This window comes from Erythrolamprus reginae, chromosome 2 (assembly GCF_031021105.1).
Source record: "Erythrolamprus reginae isolate rEryReg1 chromosome 2, rEryReg1.hap1, whole genome shotgun sequence".
NCBI classification, from domain to species: domain Eukaryota; kingdom Metazoa; phylum Chordata; class Lepidosauria; order Squamata; family Dipsadidae; genus Erythrolamprus; species Erythrolamprus reginae.
In genome coordinates, this window is record NC_091951.1 from 7,248,679 (window position 1) to 7,275,552 (window position 26,874).

The following is a 26,874-nucleotide window of genomic DNA, read 5'->3' on the forward strand; positions in this document are numbered from 1 at the left end:
TCATCTGGTCATAAGCTGCTTTTTTGTATTCAAGTCTGGCCTCAGAATGATAATATAGCACTTGGGGATGAAGATGCAGCCCAGTAGACCAGCACTGGATGCCAAGATGGAGAAGACCTGAACAGCCACCATGTACTTCCCTTTGGTGCTCAGATAGGTGGGCAAGAAGGAGATCCAAACACTGCAGAAGACCAGCATACTGAAGGTGATCAGTTTGGCTTCATTGAAAACCCCAGGCAGATTCTTGGCCAGGAAAGCCATTATGAAGCAGATGACAGCCAGGAAGCCCAAATAGCTGAGGGTGATATAGAACATAACAATAAACCCTTCATTGCAGTGCAGGATAATTACTCCTGGCTGGGCATAGCAGTCAGAATCAGGGAATGGGGGGGAAACTCCCAGCCAGATGGAACAGATGACAATTTGGACAGCAGAACAAGAAAAGATGATGGAATTGGCCAAGTTCTTCCCCAGCCACCTCTTCACCTGGTTACCTGGTTTTGTAGCAAGGAAAGAGAACACCACTCTGACTGTTTTGGCCAAAAGAGAAGAAATGGTAACTGAAAAGGTGTTACTGAAAACCATTTGTCGGAGGAGGCAGGTGGCTTTCCTTGGTTGACCAATGAACAGAAAAGGAGACAAGAAGCAAAGCAGGAGGGAGACCAGGAGGATATATGAGAGGTCCTGGTTGTTGGCTTTGACAATAGGAGTTTCTCGGTATTGAATGAATATAATGAAGACAAGGACTGTGGTTAGGAAGAAAAGTAAGGCAAAAGTGACAAGGATGGTGCCCAGATGTTCTTCATAAGACAGGAAGGTTATAACTTTGAGGATACATTGGACTCGTTCCTCATTTGGATATTGATCATCTGGACACTTGCTGCATTTTTCTGTATCTGAGAAAACAAAAAACCAATATTTCTTAACATTCTGTGCTTTACATTTCAAGTAACATCCTTTTGGGATAACAGATAATAAAAGTAGCATTTTGCAAAATTTATTTCTTAATATCTTAATATCAGTTCAAAAAGAAGATAGGAAAAAATACCATTTTCTAAACCATACAGAGCTAACATCTTTGAAATTGGGAGGAAAACCTAGGACCAAAATGATTTTCTATATATTCTGTCGAATGTCCATGGTAATCCAGGTTATTAGAGGTAAATAATGGTAAATAATAAATAAATATCTTAGAAGGCATATTTTGGATCCTTCCAGATGAGATCCTTTCAGACAAGTTCAAAGCATACTAAATTCAGAGAATGCCTATCTTTGGGAATTTAGTTGGATGAAAAAGATAGGATCTTGCAAATAGTCTGGAATGACTACTGGGACCAGTGGTAATATCAGTGTGATGAGGTGCACCCTTAATTGTCCATACCATCTCATTGGGGACCATGGTACCTTCCAGGAATCCATAAGGGGATAGCCATGTAAAGTGTATTATAATAATCCTTACAGGAAATGGATCTGAGACAATTCTCTAATTTTCAAAGACCTCAGATGTTCCAGATAAATGTGGAAGGACTCATGCAAATTAAAATTATGTGCATGATATGACTGTATGTATGTTTTTATATATTGGGGTTCCTTGCTTTTTAGACTTTTTAAATTGTTATTTTAGATTCTAACTATTAGATTTGTCATTATATATTGTTTTTATCACTGTTGTGAGCTGTCCCGAGTCTATGGAGAGTGGCGGCATACAAATTTTATTATTATTATTATTATTATTATTATTATTATTATTATTATTATTATTATTATTATTATTATTATTATTATTATTATTATTATTATTATTATTATTATTATTATTAATAATAATAATAATAATAATATTTTTTTATTTTTTTATTTATTTTATTTTTTTAAAGGACCATTTTCTCTGGCAGAAGCAAAACTTGTCCAATATGCCATCTCTCCAATTCCTATCAAGATCTTTACTATTTTTCCTTTTGATGACTAATCTTGCCATTTGAATATAAACAAAAAAAATCTATTGAGATTTAATCTGTACTTTAACTTTCATTTTTATGAAAATTGCCTTCCACTTCCACTTCCTCCAGGCCTTCCCTTTTCCACGGTGCCACCCACCTTCATGGATAGAGATGGTCCCCTCAGGACAAGGAACACAGTCGTAGCAGCAAAATGGCTCTCCTTCTCGCTTCTGTTTGACAAATCCAGCATGACATTTTCCCAAACATTTAGACTGAGGCAGAGACTAAGCAGAAAAATAAAGAATTCCAAATAATATATATTAGTACTAACCCTGATGTGCTTATATACTCTTGAAATAAAAGTGACCACGGAGTTTCTAGAACTACAGTGGTACCTCACCATACGAGTTTAATTCATGCCAGAGCCCAGCTCGTATGTCGATCAATTCGTATCTCGAACCAATGCATTTAGATTTGGCTTTTTGCACCGAGATAACTGGAAAAAATGGAATTCTTGCGCCACCTAGTGGATGCTCAGCTCATATCCCGAATTTGAGCTTGGGTGTCAAACAGAAATTTTGCTCGCGTCTCAGCTCGTAACTTGGAATACTTGCATGTGGAGCAGCTCGTATCTAGAGGTACTACTGTATAATAATATGAGATAAAGTCATGAGAATATGTCCCTCAAAAAGTGTTAAGTCAGGAATCTTTTGCTGCCAAATATATGAGCTATGCATGAGAACATCTTAGGCCCAGCTAAATATCCAAGACAAGTTCCTTTTTCTAGAAGAATTATAATTAAGTAACAACTGGTTTGGAAGAACAAACCCATATTTGTTATTACCATATTATTTCAGAATACAAGACGCATCTTTCCCCTCACAAAATGAGGCTGAAAATTTTGGTCCATCTTATATTCTGAATGTAGCTTCTTCTCTTTTTCAAGCTTTTTCCCCCAACCCTAATGAGGTGCTAATGATGTTCCCAGCTCTTCCTGACTTGCAGGCTTGTTTTTATTTTTACTCCCTCCAAAAAGGCTTTTTCAGCTCTAATGAGGTGCTAATAATCTTCCCGGCTTGCAGGATTTTTTCATTGCTACTCCAAAGATGTTTTTTCCAGCTCTGAGTCTTTGCAGGCTAAAGAAGATTTTTTCCAGCCCTAACAAGGAGATAAACCAGGAACTAAAACATAAGAAGAACAGTTGCAGGAACTGGGCATGGCTAGTTTAATGAAAAGACATGATAGCAGTCTTCCAGTATCTCAGGGGTTGCCATAAGGAAGGAATCAACCTATTCTCCAAAGTACCTGAGAGTCGAACAAGAAGCAATGGGTGGAAACTAAACAAGGAGAGTGTTGAATCCTATGTAAATAGTTAAAACCTTGTACAAAGCTGTCTCCAGGCAGAAAATGTAAATAACAAGAGGTCGCGTCTGATTGGTTCAGACGCATGACAGTTCCTTTTGGCGCGAGCCGCAAAAGTATAAATAGAGCGGTTTTTCTCATTGACAGCAGACGCATTCCCTGCTGAATGTCACTTTCCCAAAAAGAGCTAATAAAGGAACCGTCTTTGAACCTGCCTGTCTCGAGTATTTTTCACTGGCGACGACGGACGGAGAAACCACGCGTGCAAGATGAACAACCTCCAAATCGGCCGGGCTCCTGAATACTTCGATCCGGAGAAGTCATCCTGGGACACCTACATGGCAAAGTTCGAAATCTTCCTCGAAGCCGCCGGGATGAGGGATGCCGACCGAAAGCGGGCAATTTTCTTGAACTACTGCGGCCCAGAAATCTTCGACCTCGCACAGACTCTAACCGACCCGCTGCCAGCAAAATCCGTTCCATGGGACGACCTACAAGCAAGGCTCGCCAGCCACTTCAAACCCACAAAACCAGCCGTCGTGTTCAGGCACCAGTTCTCTAGAATGACACAACTAGACTCCGAGTCCATCAACCAATTTGCCACGTAACTTCGAACGGTGCTGTCAAAATGCAAGTTTGACAGCCCAGAAGCTCGCCTCACCGATGCCCTCATTTTCGGCATGAGAAATGCCACAGTCCGCAACAAGCTCCTCACCGAAGACGAGCCAACTCTCCAGGTGGTAATCAAGTTGGCACAAACCGCCGAGGTCGCCGACGCTGCCGCCAAAGAACTAAAAGAACACAACAAATGAGAAACCGTTTCCAAAATCGTCTCTTCACCTTCCCACGCCGAGGCCCCAGATGACCTCAGCCCACCTGTCATCGCCGAGGACAACTGTCTCCTACTCCAGAGTGACCAATCGAGACAACCCAGATACCCTCACCCCACTGCTCCTTGCTCAGGCTGCCGAGGAAGCCATCCGCGCCAGCGCTGCCCTTTCCGGGACGCCATCTGCCGCCGCTGCAACCGACGCGGCCACATCGCCGAGGCCTGCAGAGCCCCTCTGCCCGAGGAAACCTTCTCCACTCCTCGCCCTCCGCGATTTTCCAACCAGACAACCCAACCGCGAGACAACAGATTTTCCCGAGGTTCCAGCCGCAGAAACTACCCAACCGCTAACCGCGACTACACAAGAGGTAACGAACAATTTTCTGTAAATAGCACTACAACGAAAAATGGGAGCAAAATCGTAATCTCGCTGCTCCTAAACAACAAACCTTGCAATCTGGAACTGGACATGGGGTCTAAATATACTATTATGCCATGGGAAAAACTTAAGATGTACATGCCTAACCTCTTACAATCTAATCTATTGCGAACCACATTGGTCATTAGGGATTTTCAAGGGAATGTCATACCTGTGTTAGGAAAAGTACATGTACCTGTTGCTTTTAAAAATGTTAAATGTCTCCTTCCTATGGTTGTGGTTGCAGGGGCTAAACACTGTCTTCTAGGATTAACTTGGATGCACCCATTGGGTATTGAAATTTCGGGTATCTGTACTGTTGACTCTGATAACATTCCCAATTTTTTACAGGAATTTCCAGAGGTTTTTAGCCCCACTTTGGGAACTTATAAAGGGCCCCTTATATCCTTTTCTGTTGACCCTAAGGTCCCCCCGGTCAGACTCAAGCCCCAAAGGGTGCCTTTACCTCTTCTCCCCAAGCTTGACCTACAGCTCGACAAACTCATAGCCCAGGGTATCCTGGTCCCCGTAGAACAAGGGCCTTGGGAAACGCCAATAGTCACACCTCTCAAGCCAGATGGCTCCTTAAGAGTCTGTGCGGACTATAAATCCACACTCAACAAAGCCCTCCAACATCACCCATACCCCATTCCTGTAGTGCAACAAATCCTTCACTCCCTGGGGGAAGGGAGGGTATTCGCAAAGATCGACCTCGCACAGGCATACCAACAACTCCCAGTTGATGAACCAACATCTCTAGCACAGACTATCGTTACCCACAGGGGTGCTTTTAAATGCACCAGACTACAATTTGGGGTCAGCATAGCCCCTGGGATTTTTCAAAGCATAATGGAACGTTTATTGACCGGGGTGAAGGGAACTATCCCCTACTTTGATGATATCCTAAGTTGTGGGGAAAACCAAGAACAACTAAACCAAAGAATAAGGGAGGTTTTGCATAGACTGCAATCTAAGGGCTTAAGGATCAAACCTGACAAATGCATGTGGGGAACTGAAAGTGTAGAATTCTTAGGATATAGAATAGATGGGAATGGTATCCACCCCACTGCCGAAAAGTTAAAAGCTATTACAGAAGCAGCAGAACCAAAAAATAAAACAGAATTACAGGCTTTTCTAGGCCTTCTTAATTTTTACTCTATCTTTCTGAAACAGAAGGCAACGGCAGCAGAACCCCTACACCGGCTGCTTCAGAAGGGAATTCCCTGGACCTGGGGCAAAACTGAGCACGAAGCCTTTTTTCAAATTAAACAATTATTAACCTCTAAAAGCGTGGTGGTTCAATATAGTACATTACTACCCGTCAGGCTTACGTGCGACGCTTCTCCTTATGGGGTAGGTGGGGTATTGGCACATGTTCTGCCTAATAATACGGAAGCCCCAATTGCTTTCTTTTCCAGAACAATGACCAGAACTGAAAGAAATTATAGCCAACTAGACAAGGAGGCTTTAGCCTTAGTGGCGGGGGTTAAAAAGTTCCATAACTAGCCTTTATTGGGCCTTCTGGCCTCTAACAAACCAACTCCCCCATTTATGTCCCCCAGACTAATTAGGTGGGCCTTATTTCTTTCGGGATACCAGTATGAGCTCATTCACAAGGGGGGCAAAACCATCAACCACGCTGATGGCCTAAGTAGGTGCCCTATGTCAGACTTAGTGGAAGACCCAGCCCCATCTGAGGATGTGTTAATAATAGATTTTGAGGAAAATTCAATAACAACAGCTAAGGAGGTGGCAGCACACACCCAGCAAGACCCAACTCTACAAAAAGTTATAAACTGTGTATTAAAAGGATGGCACGGAGACCCCGAGGAGGCAAAATTAAGTGAGTTTAAAACCAAAAGGTTAGAATTGTCTTTTATTAAGGGTTGTCTATTGTGGGGTGATAGAGTAATCATTCCTGAAAGCCTGAAGACCAAAGTACTCACTATGTTACATGTAGGCCATCCTGGTATTGTCAGAATGAAGAGCTTAGCCCGGGGGCACTTGTGGTGGCCAGGTCTGGATGCAGACATTGAACAGTGGATAGCCAAGTGTGACCCATGCCAGGAGTCACGGCCTAATCCCCCCAAAACAGTTCCAGTAGAGTGGGAAAAGCCTGCTGGGCCTTGGTCCAGGATACACATTGATTTCGCAGGCCCAATAGGGTCTCAGTATTTTCTGATTGTGGTAGATGCTTTCTCCAAATGGGTTGAGATAATTGCAATGAGTAATATAACCACTTGTGCTACAATAAGGGTTTTGCACCATTTGTTTGCCACTCATGGCTGTCCTGACATCTTAGTGTCAGACAATGGGCCCCAATTGACAGCCAGGCAATTTGAAATATTCCTCAGTAACTTGGGGGTCAGACACGCACTCACTTCACCTTACTCGCCATGGGTTAATGGTTTGGCGGAACGATACGTAAGGGTGGCAAAAGAAGCATTGCGCAGAGCAGGCCCTGGAGAAATTCAGCAGCATTTAGACCAATTCTTGTTAGTACAGCATATTACACCTAATTCCCTTACACACAAAAGTCCTGCAGAAATTCTAATGGGTAGAAAACTCAGATCACCTCTGGACAGGTTACACCCACTATATTGTAATAATAAATGTCTTGATTATTTGTCTGTAAATCCTGAAAGGAATTTGTACCTGGGACAAAATGTTTTTGCTAAAAATTTTGATGGGGGGTTAAACTGGGTTAAAGGAAAGATTGTGCAGCAAACTGCTCCCAAAACATATTATATACAATTAGAAGATGGCCGCATGTGGAAGCGGCACATTGATCACTTGAGAGGACGCATTGAAACCTCCCAGGGACAAACCGCTAATGAAAACTCTTCCCCCCTATCAGACTTTTACTCACAAGAAAAAAGGAGGCAGCAATGGTTAAATATATAACATGTTTTAAAATTAAATTAAAAATAGATTTGAAATGGAACAGAAAAGTTAAAAAATAGAGTACTAGAATTGAAAAAGGAAGAAAACTATTTAGACTATTGTTTCTCAAGTTAGAATTAGATATAGCTTTTCTTCTTTAGATAGAATGAATAACTGAGATTTAGGATTTTTTTATTATTTTATATGAAAGAGACTCTATAAGTATACTATTATTGGAGAGGGGCAATAAAATCAAAAGGAGGCAGCACATGATGGATGATGAATACCAAATGTAAGCGGATATGAATTATTGTACTATATTGAAGATTGAAGTATATGATATTGCATGTTTGTATTAATGGAGAAAATTAAAAAAACTCCCCCCCCCCCCCAAAAAAAAGTATACTATTATTCATTGAAGATACATGTGTTGGTATATATGTATAGTTTTATAGTGGATAATTTTTTAAAAAATTATTTAAAAACAATATGACGAACAATTAAATTCAAGGTGTTTTCTTTTTAAATGAAACACATTCTTACAAGCCAAAGCCCAAATCTAAGCAACATATTTAAAATTATCCCCCTGCCTATGTGGTGTTAGTGCATGATATGACTGTATTTTTGTTTTTTATATTGGGGTTCCTTGCTTTTAGATTTTTTAAATGTACAATTGCTATTTTAGATATTAAATTATTAGATTTGTCAATACATATTGTTCTTTATCACTGTTGTGAGCCGCCCCGAGTCTACGGACAGGGGTGGCATACAAATCTAATAAAGAAATAAGTAAATAAACTATCCCAGTAGGATATAAGATAACTCTGGCCAAATTTGAGTTTCTTAGAAACTTCTTGACCAGTGGTGAGTTTTACTTACCTTCCTTACTGGTTTACATCATGCCAGAAGTGCATGACATGTCAGGGAAATTATACTCTGCGTATGCACTTTGCGCACGCGGAGAGGATTCTTTACCAGCTGCTTTCAAGGAGCAGAGACCAGAGGACCGGTTCGGGGAAGTGGCCATTCATCCATCACTGATAGTTCAGTGAGCGGGGCAAATTTTTGCCACCGGTTCAGGTGAACTGATCCGAGCTGGCAGCAACCATCACTGTTCTTGAACTTCTATGGGACGATAGCCCCAACCAGGACAAGGTGATTCCTAGTTCCAAAGCTTCTTTCCAAGTGGAATATAAGGACCTCCTTCCAGTCTTGATCCAACTTCATCAAATTCAGTCCAAGGCACTGTTGAACAAATTTGCCTTCTTGTTTGCTATTTAGGTCCCACAGAGTCGGCCTTCTCCGGGTCCCGTTGACCAAACAATGTCGTTTGGCGGGACTCAGGGGAAGAGCCTTCTCTGTGGCGGCCCCAACCCTCTGGAACCAGCTCCCCCCAGAGATCAGAATTGCCCCCACCCTCCTTGCCTTTTGTAAGCTCCTTAAAACCCACTTCTGTTGTCAGGAATGGGGGAATTGAGATATTCCTTCCCCTCAGGCCTATACAATTTATGTATGGTATATTTGTGTGCATGTTTGGTTTTTAATAAGGGTTTTTAGTTATTTTAAATATTAGAAACATAGAAACATAGAATTCTGATGGCAGAAAAAGACCTCATGGTCCATCTAGTCTGCCCTTATACTATTTTCTGTATTTTATCTTACAATGGATATATGTTTATCCCAGGCATGTTTAAATTCAGTTACTGTGGATTTATCTACCATGTCTGCTGGAAGTTTGTTCCAAGGATCTACTACTCTTTCAGTAAAATAATATTTTCTCATGTTGCTTTTGATCTTTCCCCCAACTAACTTCAGATTGTGTCCCCTTGTTCTTGTGTTCACTTTCCTATTAAAAACACTTCCCTCCCGGACCTTATTTACCCATTAGATTTGTTATTTTATTTATTTATTTTATTTATTCTTTGTCCAATATACAATACATATGGAAGAGAATAGACATTGAGTAACATATATAAAGATAGTAAGTAAAAAAGAAGAGAAATATATGAGAGGGAGAGAATATATATGATATATGAGATACGGAAAGACAATTGGACAGGGGACGTTAGGCACACCAGTGCACTTATGTACGCCCCTTACTGGCCTCTCAGGAACTTGGAGAGGTCAATCGTGGATAGTCTAAGGGAGAAATGTTGGGGGTTGACACTATTGAGTCCGGTAATGAGTTCCACGCTTTGACAACTCGATTGTTAAAGTCATGTTTTTTACAGTCAAGTTTAGAGCGGTTAATATTAAGTTTGAATCTGTTGCGTGCTCTTGTGTTGTTGCGGTTGAAGCTGAAGTAGTCGTTGACCAGAAGGACGTTGCAGCATATGATCTTGTGGGCAATACTTAAATCGTGTTTTAGGCGCCACAGTTCTAAGCTTTCAAGACCCAGGATAGTTAGTCTATTTTCATTGTTAGCCACCCTGAGTCTACGGAGAGGGGCGGCATGCAAATCTAATAAATAAATAAATAAATTTGAAGACAAGGAAGAAATGGTTCACAATCCCTAGAACTTGTGGGATTGGCCCTCTCTTACCATTTTCATGCAGCTTCTCCATCTGAACAGTGAGCCATGGGGCTTAGGCTTAGCCCAATGAAATGGGTCAGAATCTTTTGGAAAATAGAGAAAAGACACCAATATATTGCCTACCTTGTTGTGTATCTTTAACCATGACAGATGATCTTGGATGATAATAAGATTCTGTTTTTCAATAGTTGCCAGTTTGTTTTTCACTATGTCCTTCTTGGAGAGATACACCGAGGTAAAGATACTCAAGTCAGCCTTTAAATCTCCATTTTGGTCCAAGTACAGTTTGAAGTTGGAAAGATTGCAAAACTCATTCTTCTCCAAAAAAGGATAGAACTGGAATGGGCAGTAAACTTGGTAAATTAGTCCTTTGTTCTCATTTATCTCTTTCTTTTACAGAGGTCTAACTTGCAAATATCCTTAGCTGATAGATCAGGTTTAACCATTATTTTCAAAAATGAAAAAGAAGGATTCAGCAAAATTTATCAGTCATATCTTGGCAATATATATTTTGAAAATAATATGATTGACAAAATTCATCAATTATAAGAAACCTTCTTAAAGTGCACAAATAAACTGCACAAAGAAAGAGAATAAATATTAAATATTTATTAGATTTGTATGCCGCCCCTCTCTGTAGACTCGGGGTGGCATACTCTGCTCCTTGAAAGCAGCTGGCAAAGAATCCTCTCCGCAAATTAATTGAAAACAACAGCTGCGAGAGCAATCATGGGCTTCCCAAGGCATACCCATGTTACACCAACACTCCGCAATCTGCATTGGTTGCCGATCAATTTCCAGTCACAATTCAAAGTGTTGGTTATGACCTATAAAGCCCTTCATGGCATCGGACCAGAATATCTCCGGGACCGCCTTCTGCCGCACGAATCCCAGCGACCGGTTGGGTCCCACAGAGTTGGCCTTCTCCGGGTCCCGTCGACTAAACAATGTCATTTGGTGGGACCCAGGAGAAGAGCCTTCTCACATGTAATACAACTTATAATACAATACAAAACATAAAACACACAATACGAAAAAAACAAACAAACAAACAAAAACCAAACAGGTAGCACGAATAAAAGTATCGGCGAATATACAGGGGAGTTGTAATGAAAACGAAAATTAGGTCCAATTATATTTGCTCATTACCATGTTTCGATTAATTTATCTAAAATGTTAAATGCCAAAGTTGAAATAAACACATTGCAGAGAAGTTAACAAATAATAATAAAATTCATATCCAAATAAATATAAAGTCTCATGTTATTATATAAGTTACTTTATACCAGATTTGTAACAGTTCAAGGTTATATCTGACATTTCAATCTTGTAGCCTGTTGTTCTCGCTTTTGCTTCCTAGCCAATTATAAAAAGGGTCCCAACAATTATTGAACGTAGCCAACGATTCATTTCTAACTAGTATAGTCAGTTTCGACATTTCTGCGCAGTATACAATTTTTTTAATTATTACTTCATTTGGGGGTAGCTCATCATTTTTCCACCACTGCGCATAAGTTAGTCTTGCTGCCGTTGTTATGTGAATAATTAAGTGGACTTGGGGTTTCAGTAGATTTTGTCTGATTATACCTAATAAAAAACATTCAGGGGTTTTGTCTAATGATAGATTTAGTATTTCGTCGATCCAAATTCCAATCTTATTCCAATATAATTTAGCTTTGGGACATTGCCACCATAGGTGGAAGTAGGTGCCCAATTCTTGTTGACATTTCCAACAATTTGGTGAGAGTTTGTTATTTAATTTGGTTAGCTTAATTGGGGTAATATGCCATCGGTAAAACATTTTGACCAAGTTTTCTTTATAGGAAGTGGCTATAGTCAATTTATAGTTCCTAGTCCAGAGTATTTGCCATTCCTCCTCTTTAATCTCATTTTTAAGGTCCAGATTCCATTTCTTGACATTAATTTTTGTGCTAAAGTTGTCCAATTCATTGTAATTTAAGTAGCAGTAAAAATGTTTGATTAGCTTATCTTGAGGGCCTGTGCATAGCTTATCTAGCAGGGCATTTTTGCTTATCCCGGATTTTTTTTTGTCTTTGTTAAATTTAGTTTGAATCTGAAGGTATTCCCACCATTCCACTTTTTGACCAAGATTTTCTAGTTCTAGCCTCGTTCTAATTGCCCCGTTTGGATTTAGAATGTCTTTATATCTTATTATATTGTTTCTTTTGTGTAAATTAGGGTGTACATAGGCTTCTAAAGGGGCGTACCAGATGGGAATTCCTTTATAAAGTTTAGTTTTGATTTTTTTCCAAGTGTAGATAAGCGATTTCCTAATCAAGTGGTTGGAGAAGTATTTATGGGTTGTCAGCTTTTCGTCCCAGAGATAATAGTGCTACCCTAAGTGGAGGTCGTGGCCTTCTAAGTTAAGCAGTCTAGTATTTGTTAGGGTCATCCAGTCTCTCGTCCATGCTAGAGATGCAGCAATATAGTAATCCTTCCAAATTGGGAGAGCCAGTCCACCTTCTTCTTTCTTTCCTTGTAAATATTTTAATCGAATTCGGGGACGTTTGTTTTGCCAGATGAAATTGTTTGTTAATTTAGTCAAATTATTGAAAAATTCCTGTTTTAATTGTATAGGGATTGTTTGAAATAGAAACAAAATTTTGGGCAAAGTATTTAATTTTATGGCTGCAATCCTCCCAAGTAAGGAAAGTTGTAAATTCCTCCATTTTGACAAGTCAGCTTGTATTTTGTCTATTAAAATATCATAGTTGTTTGATTTTAAACTGGACACTCTGTTTGTCAAATTAATGCCGAGGTATTTAATTCTTGTGACTATTTGAATATCCAATTTAGCTGTTAAGCTATCTTTCTGTGATTGTTGCATATTTTTGGTTAGAATTTGGGTTTTAGTTTTGTTTACAATGTTACAATTTTAATAATAAAACTTTTTTTTTAAAAAAAAAAATTTAAAAGAGAAGAGCCTTCTCTGTGGCGGCCCCAACCCTCTGGAACCAACTCCCCCCAGATATCAGAGTTGCCCCCACCCTCCTTGCCTTTCGCAAGCTCCTTAAAACCCACCTCTGTCATCAGGCATGGGGGAAATGAAAAATTTTTCTCCCTTCCCTCTAGGCTTATAGAATTTATACATGGTATGCTTGTTGGTATGATTGGTCTCTTAAATTGGGGTTTTAGATTACTTTTTAATATTAGATTTGTTACATTGTTTTCTTTATTATTGTTAGCCGCCCCGAGTCTTCGCAGAGGGGCAGCATACAAATCTAAATAAACTAAACTAAACTAAACTAAAATACAGATTTGTCAAGAAAATTACCAAACTAATCTTTTTCCAGGTAGACTCCATTAGAATAGATAGAATAGAACAGAATTTTTTTATTGGCCAAGTGAGATTGGGCAAACAGGGAATTTATCTTGGTCTGCATGCTCTCAGTGTACATAAAAGAAAAGAAAAAATCATCAAGATATATTATAAATATATCTTGATGGTTTAATTGTACTTTATGGCTACATTAAGAGAATATTTATTTATTTATTTATTTATTCATTCATTCATTCATTCATTCATTCATTTATTTAGTCCAATACACAATAATACTCAATGAAGGTTATAGAGGATATAGTAGAGAAGATATATGAGATATAGGCGAGACTATAGGACAAGAGTAGGGATGTCTGGAGAAGAATTGGGCTGTCTTTGTGTTATGGGTGGTGGTTGAGGTAGACTTGTTGAGGTGCAGACAGGTGGAGGTGGAGTGGTAGAGGAAACTGGGTTTGGGGGTTTAGCATTTAACTGTGCCTGGATATCTTTTTCCATGGATAGTAGGTGTGCTTCTGTGTTTTCAATGAATGTTTGACGCATTTTGGAGGTTGTTTACAATCTATTGATATCTTCAGAAATGCCATTGTGGATCTCTAATTTTGTTTTCAGTGTATTGATATCTTCAGAAATGCTATTGAGGGTCTCTAATTTTGGGGCACAGGTAGAACAGAGGTAGAAGAATGAGGAGTTTCCATGGAGAAAGGTAGCTATATGGTCAGTTATGTTTAGGCAAGGATGATGTGCAGAACTTTTGCAGGTTTGACATTTGGTGTATTTATCAAAATCATTTATAGTATCTGTTGTGGTTAGCTCTGGCCCAGCTCCTGCCCCAAGAACTGTGGATGTGGGGGAGACATCCACATGCTGCAGGCCTGTTTTGCCCCCGGTGGAATCTGCTGATGAAGGCTCCTCTGACCAAGAAGACAGGAGTGACAGGGAGGAGGAGAGTGTGGCAGACAGCTCAGAAGGAGATCAATTATCTAGCTCCTCCTTGGATTCAGAACAAGAGTTAATGATACAACCATGCATGCGGAGAGAAATGCATAGGCAACAACAACTGAGAGATTATTATCAAAGAAAATGAGGCCACCTGTGGTTGGGTGGGGCTGTGGTGATTAGTGAGGCTGCTATAAAGAGCAGCCTGTGGGTTTGGCCATTGTGGAGGATTATCTGATCATTGTTTCATGACTGCTTTACTGACTTTGACTTTTTGTGTGCTGATTTTTCCCCACTTTGAAACTAAACCAGAGCAAAGTGTGTTTCACTTTGTGAAAGAAGAAGGACTGTGAATTGCCTCACAGCTGCAAGCTAAGTATCACAGAACTGATAAGGGACTTGTACAAATTACCAGTTTGTTTGGAGACAAGTGCTCTTTGCTATATCAAAAGAGGTCTTAGGTTAAGTGAATTTTCCTTATAAAGAACATTGTTTTGAATTTTCAAACGTCTGTGTGTCTGAAATTTGTACCTGTGAATTTTTGGGAGGATTCTACCAGAGAGCCCGACAGAACAGTATCTTTGCATATGAAGCAGGGATTGCTGCTTGGATCTTTGGACTGAAATGTTCTGATGGTCTGTCTATGTCATCATCATCAAAAAAATTATATGCTGCTCAAATTGCGGTGCAAGGCCATCATGCATGTCTCGAGGTACAAATGTCCCACCTACTCTTTTTACAAGCTGAGAAGTTAGGGTCTATGGAGAGGGGAGGCATACAAACCTGTTGGGTGGTGGGCTCGGCTCAGGTGTGTGGCTATTGCAGGGGTCAGCTCTCTTTGGCTGAGGCAGCTGGGAGGAGGACATAGTGGGGGTAGTATGTTTATACACTATTTATTGAATACTTAATGATTTTTTTTACTGTCCTTCCTTTTCTAGTACCTTAGTATGATCCTTAATTACTTTTAAAATAGGAAATAGGAAATAATTAAATAGTATGCTTTTACCTATAAACTTTTGATCATTTTAATCGTTATCTAGAACTTAGGAGTTAGGAGTGCAAGGGTCTTCAAACCTGGGAAGTTTAAGGCTTGTGGACTTCAATTCCCATTTCTGAGCTAACATGACTGGTGGAGGAATTCTGGGAGTTGAAGTCCACAAGTCTTGAAGCTGTCAAGTTTGAAGTTTGTTTTAAAAAGTATACATGGTTTTAAAAAGTATACATGTTGTAAAACGAATTCTGCTACACTGGTATTTTATTAAACAATATACCACCATTTGCTTCAGAATACTTTTTTCCTTGTTTTCCTCCTCAAAAATCTAGGTGGTTCTTATACACCGGTGTGTCTTATACACCCCCCAAAATGGTAGGTAAAAATGCATGTGTCATTTTTAAATTAGCAGTGTTTAATATCAATATATGGCAGCTGGCTGGAGGCTGGCAATCATGGGCTTTCCTAAATATGCCCATGTTACTTCAACACTCCACAGTCTGCATTGGTTGCCGATCAGTTTCTGGTCACAATTCAAAGTGTTGGTCATCACCTATAAAGCCCTTCATGGCACCGGACCAGGGTATCTACGAGACTGCCTTCTGCCGCATGAATCCCAGCGACCGGTTAGGTCCCACAGAGTTGGTCTTCTCCGGCTGCCGTCAACTAAACAATGTCATTTGGCGGGACCCAGAGGAAGAGCCTTCTCTGTGGTGGCTCCGACCCTCTGGAATCAGCTCCCTCCAGAGATTAGAACTGCCCCCACCCTCCTTGCCTTTCGTAAACTCCTTAAAACCCACCTCTGTCATCAAGCGTGGGGGAACTGAAACATCTCCCCCTGCCTATGTAGTTTTCTGTGTATGATATGACTGTATGTATGCTTTTTATATATTGGGGTTTCTTGTTTTTTAGACTTTTTAAATGTATTATTGTTATTTTAGAGTCTATTAGATTTGTCATTATATATTGTTTTTATCATTGCTATAAGCTGCCCCGAGTCTACAGAGAGGGGCGGCATACAAATCTAATAAATAATAATAATAATAATATATATGTCATAGTTCCTGTTCTTGTGAATGTTCTGATTCACAGTTCTGATTCACAGTGATTAGATTGGCCCAACTTATTGTAGTCCTGTTAACACAAGTAGTTAGATCCCTCCACCTCTTTTTTATTTCTTCTCAACAGGAAGTAAGGTTAATGGATTATTGTCAGGACCCCTACCTGCCATGGCTGCAGTCTTGGAGCCCCCAAACTCCCTTTTTCCTCCTTCGTTCTCCTCCTGCATATGGAGGAATATGCAGCATTCAAGGCATGGGCCAGAGTCTTAACAGCACTGTAACAATGGTGGAAATTCAGGGCCATCATCATGTTTTTTTTCCTTTCCGTCTCCAGTGGTGATTTCTCAGTGCATCTTTTCCGGCCTTTGACAGAAAAGACATGTTTTGAAAAAGAGCAGAAAAATGACCGATACCCAAAGGGTGGTTTTAAAAAGAAATAGGGTATATAGGCATCCTTCATTGGCTCCTTTTTCTTCCCAAAATCAACAGTCCAGATACTATTCACATATTTGAGAGCTCTGTGGTATTTCAGTGGATATATTGAAGTGAGTGTTGTGATCCAGACTTTCCTTCCAATGGTACCTGGCAAATGCATAAATGTTAAATGGAAAGGGATAATTCTGTCCAAAGCAGCACCAAATTCTATGTAATGAATGTAGACATTGACTTGTCTCCACTTAGAGAGGGCATCACTGAGGGGTGCTGTGAGTTGTGTTGTTGAGAATTGTTGTGATATAACAACACAAATTTCATTCATGACAAGCAAAGGTGCAACAGTTCTCATGAAATTATCTCCGTTTTCTGTGTCTGGAGCAAAGAGACCAACCAGGGTCCATCTGAAATAGAGGAGCACTTGGACAATTCCTGGGTAGAGGATCCCTTTTTTGGGGAAAAAAACTGTGATAAAAGGGCAATTGACTTTTATCATGCAGCAAATCTGAAAATAATTCAAAATTGATCTGGAAAAAAAACAATGAAGAATACTGCATAATATTTAAGGTCAAATCAATTCCAAAATATTAGCTTTAAACAAATACAATTTCATGAGCTTATTAGAATAAATTATTCTTGATTAGCCATTAACCCTTATGGAAATAAAAAATAAAAATACATAACATTAAGAATAGTATATTCTTAATATATATAATATATATAGTATAAAAGAAAATGAGTTAAAAGGAATAAGAATAAAAAATAAATCATATTTCTTTATCACCCTTACATTTCCAACTCACATATTCATATGTCCACTGAAATATTCTTATAAAGATCCATATTGAATGCATTTTTTAAAAACTTTGATGAACCAGGAAATATTTATTTTATTATAGGGTGCCATATGATCTAAACTGTGGTCCAAGATATTGATCTCTTTCTTATGTAATTTATATTCAAATAATAAATGTGTTTTGTCCATCTATATGATAAAGTAGACCATAACCTACAACTAGATAAAATAGAAAAATGTGGGTTAGACAGCAATAGACAGCATATGCATCAAGACAAATTCCTTGTGTGTCCAAATAAACTTCACCAATAAAATTCTATTCTATTCTATTCTATTCTAATACCACCAGATGGATTTGAAACTAGCTGACTAACCACACTAAACAGGTATTGCTCAATGGATATGCATGTACATCTGTCTTAGGCCTTAGGTCTTCAACATCTTCATGAATGAATTGAACAAGGGGATAGATGGGGAGCTCATCAAATTTGCAGATGACACCAAACTGGCAGGAATAGCCAACACTCCAGAAGATAGGCTCAAGATATAAAAGGATCATGACAGTCTTGAACATTGGATGACACCTAACAAAATTAAACTCATTCACCCCATAATAGGCACCTCCCTTGCACCGATATTTTATGCTGCCTCTGTACATATGGTTTGAATTCAGGCTTAACTGGCCCTTGTAGCCATGCCCTCTATACCCAGTTCAAAATGGTATGGAATACAGTGTTATTATTTATTATTATTATTGTTGTTGTTGTTGTTATTGTTGTTGTTGTTGTTGTTGTTGTTAATTAATTAATTAAATTTGTATGCCACCCCTCTCCGTAGACTCGGGGCAGCTCACAGCAAATTAGCAGATTAAGCTGCAATATTGGCCATTATGATTAGGCCCGGCCTTGCACAGACAATTAAGAACACAGGGATGTCTGGAGTGGGGTTATCCACTAATTCCGGCAATGTGCACCATCTTAGGGCATCGGCATGCCCTATGGCCTTGCCTGACTGGTGGATTAATCTATAGGAGTAGACAGCCAAAAAAATAATCCAGTGAGTCAATCTTGGAGAAAGACAGGCTGCAGTGTTCTGTGCTGGTCCCAAAACCCTTGGGACCTTCTTTGCAATTTGTGCAAAGGCTCAACATTGGTGGCTTTATTAGTGAGAAAAATGCTATAGAGGTTCAATAGACTCAAGAAAGCCTGGAGTTCTGTTTTATTGCCAGGGACAGGGGCTTCCCTAATCATCCTGATGTGTCCCTCAAGGGATGTATGCCAGACCCATTGATTTGATACCCCAAAATTCAACCTCCTGCACCCCAATCTGGCACTTTCTAGATTTAGTCCTGAGCCCAGCATCTCTAAACCTTGCTAAAACTTCCCTGAGCCTTTGCCTTAACTAAGATTTCCCTTTAGCCATTATTAGTATGTCATCGAAATAGGAGACAACACCTGATAGCTTGCTTAGAACTCTTTCCATAATGCCTTGGAAAATACTGGGGGCAATGCTGACACCGAATTGGAGCCTATTACATTTGAATGCCCTGCGGTCTTTAATAATTGTTTGCACTTCAGCAGTCACGCAGTCTATGGATAGCTACTGGTACACCTGTGCAAGATCCAGCAAAAATGACATCTGGACCAAGCATGTGCAGCAAATGCTGTGCTATGGCTACTGGGCATGCATTCTGTTGAAGGACCTTATTGAGTGTGCATTTATAGTCAGCACATATTCGAATAGACCCATCACTTTTTGTTGGTGTTACAATTGGGAATATTAGAGCCTGATGATCTTGCAAAGTGGAAGACCCCTATTGTAACACCAATGAAAAATGATGGGTCTATTTGAATATGTGCTGACTATAAATGCACACTAAATAAAGCCCTTCAACAGAGCGCATACCCAGTACCCATTTGCTGCACGTGCTTGGTTCAGGTGTCATTTTTGCTCCTGGTTGATCTTTGGTTTTAAAGTGAAGGGGGCTTGGCAAGGCGTAAGTCTCTCGGGGGGTACCGTAGATTTAAACTAAAGGAGATTGGGGTGCCCATGTACTTGCTGAGACTTGGGTCGAAAACATCTCGGAAGTGGTGCAGCAGGTCATCATAGTCTGTAGAAGTGGTGTTGATCCCAGTAGCAGCAGTGTTGATTCTGGTTACCCACATTCCCAACGCGCTGAACCAATCTAGGCTGAGCAGGCTGGGAAGCGGGTCATGGATGACAGTTAATGGCAGGATTGCTTCGTGGCACCCGAACTTGATCACTTATCTTCAGACAAATAGTTATCCAACATCTTCTTAAAGACTTCCATACTGGCCTGTGATACCGAGATAGATCTGGCTCATTCTCCTCAAAGCCCATGATCAAAGGAGCTGGATGCAAGCCAACCACAACAGTTGATATCTTCCATCATTCTTGCTTTGCATTTCAATTTTTTTCTTTGACATGGAAGAGATTGTACTTTTTTCCTCTTAAATTCCATCTAAATTTTTTCCCAGTCCTTATTGAGAAATTATTATTATTATTATTATTATTATTATTATTATTATTATTATTATTATTATTATTAACAACAACAACAACAACAACAACAGAGTTGGAAGGGACATTAGAGGTCTTCTAGTCCAACCCCCTGCTTAGGCAGGAAATACTACACTACTACAGACAGATGGTTATCCAACATCTGCTTAAAAAACCTCCAGTGTTGGGGCATTCAGAACTTCTGGAAGCAAGCTGTTCAATTAATTGTTTTAACTGACAGGAAATTTCTCCTTAATTCTAAGTTGCTTCTTTCCTTGATTAGTTTGCATTTGTTTCTTCTTGTTCTACCCTCAGGTGCTTTGAAAAATAGTTTGACTCCCTCTTCTTTGTGGCAACCCCTGAGATATTGGAACACTGCTATCATGTCCTCCTTTTGTCCTAGTCCTTCTTTTCAGGTCCTGTTCCTTTTCATTAAACAAGATATGCCCAGTTCTTGCAACCATTCTTTATATGTTTAAGCCTCTAATCTTCTAACCATCTTTGTTGCTCTTCCCTGCATGCTTTCTAAAGCCTTATAGTGACCAAAACTGAATGCAGTGTTCCAAGTGTGGCCTTACTAAGGCATAGTAAAGTGGTATTAACACTTCACATGATCTTGATTTTATCCTTCTTTAATGCAACCTAGAATGGTGTTGGCTTTTTTGGCAGCTGCTGCACACTGGTGCATTATTCCTCTGTCACTTCAAGAGGATATACTAAGGTCATTACATGAGGGGCACCGAGGGATCATTAGGATAAAGGCACTGGCATGGAACTATAGCTCCCAGCGACCAATAAGAGCCCACAGAGTTGGTCTTCTTTGGGTCCCATCAGCTAAACAATGCTGACTGGCAGAGCTGCAGGGAAGGGCCTTCTCTGTGGTGGCTCCAGCTCTAAGGAACCAATTACCCCCAGAAATACACATCTTACTTGCCTTCTGCAAAGCTATAAAGACCTGGATCTTCTAGCTGGCCTGGGGCTGTTGAATGAATGAAATATTGCTTAGATTTGGCCATGACTAAAAGCGAGTGTTATGTTTGTGTTATTAGGCTTTCTAACTAAGTATTTTAAATTGTTTTTAAATATTGCTTTTTCTTGCTGAAAGTCACCCAGAATCTTTCGGGAGTTGGGCAGCATACAAATAAGACTAATAAATAAATAAATAAATGTGTGGTGGCCCAACAAGGACAAACACATAGAGGAATGGGTCATGGGGTGTACACCGTGCGAGGAGTCCAGGGCACCCCCCCCCAAATCACCGGTGCATGAGTGGGAACAATCCAGGGCCCCATGGTCTCATATTCACATTCACGTCATGAGTCTGTTCCATGGGCAAACCTTTATGGTAATTATAGGCACCTTTTCAAATTGACTCAAAATAATTTTAATGTCTACCACTACCACTGGTTCTATTACTACAACGTTTAGGAAATTATTCACTACACATGGTTGCCTGATACCATAGTTTCAGACAATGGGCTACAGCTCACAGCAACACCATTTGAGGGATTCCTAGCTGAATTAGGAATAAAAGATACTTTGGGGGCACCTTTCCATCCTATTAGCAATGGACAAGTTGAACGCATGGTACGAGCAGCAAACTAGGCCCTAGGCCAGTGATAGCGAACCTATGGCACAGGTGCCACAGGTGGCACATGGAGCCATATCTGCTGGCACGTGAGACTTTGCCCTAGCTCAGTTCTAACGGGCATGTGTGTACCAGCCAGCTGATTCTTGGCTCACATAGAGGCTCTGGGAAGGTATTACTGCTGTGAGCCACCCTGAGTCTACAGAGAGGGGCGGCATACAAATTTAATAAACAAACAAACAAATTTTTGGCTTCCAGAGAGCTTCCTTGGGGATGGGGGAGGGCGTTTTTATCCTCCCCCAGCTCCAGGGAAGCCTTTGAAGCCTGGGGAGGGAGAAACATTAGCCTACCGGGCCCACCAAAAGTTGGGAAAGAGGTTGTTTCCAGCCTCCAGAGGACCTCCAGAGTGTGGGGGAAGCTGTTTTTGTCCTCCCCAGGCATTGAATTATGGGTGTGGGCACTTACTAATGCACAATAGCATGCACCCAAGCTCTTTCAGCACCCAAGGAAAGAAAGGTTGGCCATCACTGCCCTAGACCATTTAGGATGAGATAATTGGCAAGCCTGAGTTGACAAATTCCTCACGGTGCAACATATCACCCTAGCATGCTAATGGGCAAAAATCCAGCAGAGCTATTGATGGGCTGTAAACTTCAGTCTGTGTTAGATAGATTACACCCAAGCTATTCCAATCAAAAAGAGCAATCCAGTCCAGAACAAAGAAGAACGTTTGACATAAATGACCCAGTGTTCTCTAGGAAGTTCTCCTATGGCTTCCTGGGGAGATCTTAGAAGTAACATGACCAAAATCATACTGGGCCTCATTAGCAGATGGTAGAAAATGGCAGTGCCACATCGACCAATTGCACAGCTTTAAATTCTGACTGCTTACCAGGCTCTAATGATGACTTCCTTATAGCTAATGCTGATCTGAGGGAGCCGGTGCAATTATCTGAAGAGTCAGAGTTGCTACCCATCAGTTCCAGTCGAGCCATCAGCCATGGTGAAGCCAGAGAGAGAAAGCATGTCCTCTCCACCCAAAGCCAACTCCCAAATGGAGCTGCACAGGTAAATTAGGTTTCCCAAATATCCTGCATATCTAAATGACTATGTATGTAAATGTGTTGGACTAAACCAAATAGGAAAGGGTGTTATGTATTAAGTATTTGAACTTAAGCAACCTGCTTACACCAAGGTCCACTTTGCAGAGCAGGAAAATAAAGAATGCTGATTGGTTCAGCCAGCCAGCAGTCTTCTATTTAAAGGGAGTTTGTCTGGTTGGCCTTTTACTAGATTCACTCTACTTGCAATAAAGGGCTGTAGTCACACACCTGTCTTCTGCCTCTTCAGTATAAGAACTTAACAGTCCCTATTTTTCTACTTGCATTTTTTACATTCTTTCGAATTGCTAGGTTGACAGAAGCTGGGACAAGCTCACCATGTTATGCAACACTAGGGATTTGAAACACTGAACTACTGACAAGAAAGAGAGAGAGAAAGAGAGAGAGAGATGATAGATAGATAGATAGACAGACAGACAGACAGACAGACAGACAGACAGACAGACAGACAGACAGACAGACAGACAGACATATAGATATACAGATATATTCGCCAAAAATCTTTGAAATGTACACAGGAAGAAACCCAAATATGCCAAGATCTTCATACCTGTACCTGTGAAAATCTACGAAAACAAATAGATATATAGACATATAGAACTGAAGATTAATAGGCATTATTAATATGTGTAAATGAACCTGCCAATAGAGGACAGCACCATTAGGGAAATTTTATGAATAGTTCAGAAAGTCATTCATAGGAACTTTTTTGCTCTTCAAACTATTTATGATGAATTTCATTGTGAACACTGTAGAGTAAAAAAAAATAATTTCTTGGCTAATATGCTTGTAATTTTTTAAAAAATAAAGTGCTATCCTGTCTCTGCTGCACCTTCCATTTGAACAGAAGAACTTTCGATGGAACAGTGAGTTTCTCCTTGCATTTCCAAGTTTGCAGCAGAAAACCATAATCAGCTATGATAATGTCATGAGAGGATATCACTGTTTTGATCCGTACCTCCTAATCACTGTGGATCGCAATCCATAACAATGATACCTGTAACGGCCATGATGAAAAGCAGTTTTTCACTTCCAAATGGATCTATCACATACTAATCCAACACTCATTCAGTTTACCTATAAGTAAGCATACAAACCTGGGGGATTTTGTAGGTGTCTCCTAATGTTGACATCTGGGTGGAGATGTCATAAGTAGCTGAATCAATAAGAGCCAAAATGTGGTCCTTCCTCCCACAGCTGTAGTTGGGAACATTGACTTCTCCAGTAGAGAGCATGTCCATCAAGGCATCTGAAGTCAAAAGTGTGTTCAAATAGTTGTCATGGATGTTGTAACCAAGTGTGAAATTTTGCATAAGGCCGGATGTCTTGTTGACCACTTGAATATTGAAAACGTAGCGTAGTAGTCTATACTTATCAAAAGGTAAACTGAAATTAAAATGTTCATGTTATCATCATCATCAAGACCAAAAGCATTTTTTAAATATTGTTATTGTTATTGTTATTGTTATTGGTATTGGTATTGGTATTGGTATTGTTATTGTTATTGGTATTGTTATTGTTATTGTTATTTATTGGATTTATATGCCGCCCCTCTTCGAAAACTCAGGGCAGCTAACAGCAATCATAAACAGTATACAATAATAATCCAATACTAAAAGCGAATTAAAAACCCCTTAATATACAAAACCAAACATACATACAAACTTACCATGCATACAATTGTAAAGGCCTAGGGGGAGAAGAAATCTTAATTCCCCCATACCTGGCGGCAGAGGTGGATTTTAAGTTATTTACGAAAGGCAAGGAGGGTGGGGGCAGTTCTAATCTCTGGGGGGAGTTGGTTCCAGAGGGCCGGGGCCGCCACAGAGAAGGCTCTTCCCTTGGGTTCCGCCAAGCGGCATTGTTTAGTTGATGGGACCCGGAGAAGACCCACTCTGTGGGACCTAACTGGTCGCTGGGATTCGTGCGGCAGAAGGGGGTCCCTAGGGTAATCTGGCCCGGTGCCATGAAGGGCTTTATAGGTCATAACCAACACTTTGAATTGTGACCGGAAACAGATCGGCAGCCAATGCAGACTGCGGAGTGTTAGTGTGATATGGGCATATTTAGGGAAGCCCATGATTGCTCTCGCAGCTTCATTCTGCATTAATGCTCTTTGTCTCCACAAGTCTCCTAAATCTTAAGCTAATGATGATCGAAAACCAGAGGCAAATGATAGTTACCCATCAGCATTTATTTTAATGAGTGTTGGGGAGTGGAGATGGAGATTGCTTTCCATTAAAGTTAATGATCACAAACTGAATTATTTCTAGCAGAACTAATTTTCAACTGACAAGCAACCAGTATTCAAAACCATTCAACCATTAAAGTAGAATTATCTTAATAGGATGAGGCTGTTTCATATGTGATCCAGGAAATCAATTCTAAAATACGATAATTCTCTCTTCCCATAAGGATTAGGCATTTAATATGAAGGAGTGATTGTAAAAAATATGGACATGAGCTAAACTGGGACAAGTACAATACATTCCACAGCTACTTGAAACCAAAGTAAATCATTCTAAGCTTGACTGTAAAAAAATATGATTTCTTTTTAATATGTTTGTGAGTAACATAGGGGAAGGTTTGGTAGGGAAGGTTTGCTTATTTGCCGATGACTCTAAAGTGTGCAATAGGGTTGATATTCCTGGAGGCATCTGTAATATGGTAAATGATTTAGCTTTACTAGATAAATGGTCAAAGCAATGGAAACTGCAGTTTAATGTTTCCAAATGTAAAATAATGTACTTGGGGAAAAGGAATCCTCAATCTGAGTATTGGCAGTTCTGTGTTAGCAAAAACTTCAGAATAAAAGGATTTAGTGGTAGTGATTTCTGACAGTCTCAAAACGGGTGAACAGTGCAGTCAGGCGGTAGGGAAAGCAAGTAGGATGCTTGGCTGCATAGCTAGAGGCATAACAAGCAGGAAGAGGGAGATTATGATCCCCTTAAATAGAGTGCTGGTGAGCACATTTGGAATACTGTGTTCAGTTTCTGGAGACCTCACCTACAAAAAGATATTGACAAAATTGAACGGGTCCAAAGACGGCCTACAAGAATGGTGGAAGGTGTTCAGCATAAAATGTATCAGGAAAGACTTAATGAACTCAATCTATATAGTCTGGAGGACAGAAGGAAAAGGGGGAACATGATCGAAACATTTAAATATGTTAAAGGGTTAAATAAGGTTCAGGAGGGAAGTGTTTTTAATAGGAAAGTGAACACAAGAACAAGGGGATACAATGTGAAGTTAGTTGGGGGAAAGATCAAAAGCAACATGAGAAAATATTATTTTACTGAAAGAGTAGTAGATCCTTGGAACAAACTTCCAGCAGACGTGGTAGATAAATCCACAGTAACTGAATTTAAACATGCCTGGGATAAACATATATCCATCCTAAGATAAAATACAGAAACTAGTATAAGGGCAGACTAGATGGACCATGAGGTCTTTTTCTGCAGTCAGACTTCTATGTTTCTATGTTTCTTTAATAGAGTTGTTAATAGAGTTGTCATTCAGTTGTTTCAGGTACAAATTTTCACAGTTTCAGTGACAAATTGATTTCCACAGATCTTACACCATACATAAATGATTAGCATGGGGACACGCATAAGTGCGCTAATGTTTCTATCATCACTGCATTTTTATTTTTATTCTCATTTTTGTTTGACAAATTCTAATAAACAAGCAAGCAAACAAGCTAACAAACAAATTGTTATTGAAGCATACAGTTATGGAATCTGTACTTTTATTTTTCTGTCCCATTTTCGGATTCAATATTTTTGCATGAAATGAGATTCAAGTAAATTCAAGGAAGCAATGGAAATAAAAACAATTCAAGAAATAAGATAGGTCCTACAATACAGACATAAGTGAAATAAGAAGAAAAGAATGAGAACTGCAAATAGAGGGAATGAACCTCCATCACAGTGAATGACTTACAACTCAAACTGGCAATAAGGAGCGGTGTTGAAAGGCAATGTTGTTGTACGCAATATTTTTGTTCCAGTGTTGATGATACTAATGATATGGTCCCCTGGACTGTAATAGCTCCATGGTTTTTTTTCATCCTGGCGCTCAAAATTCAGCGGGCACTTCATTTTAAACTTCCCAGAGATTGTTTGGGACACCAGCAGCAACAGAAGCACAAACAGAAGCTCCAT

The 26,874-nt window shown here is 39.8% G+C and overlaps 1 pseudogene; it reads right to left on the reverse strand.

The window, feature by feature from the left end:
- LOC139159077 (vomeronasal type-2 receptor 26-like) lies at positions 1-26,874 on the reverse strand (annotated as a pseudogene).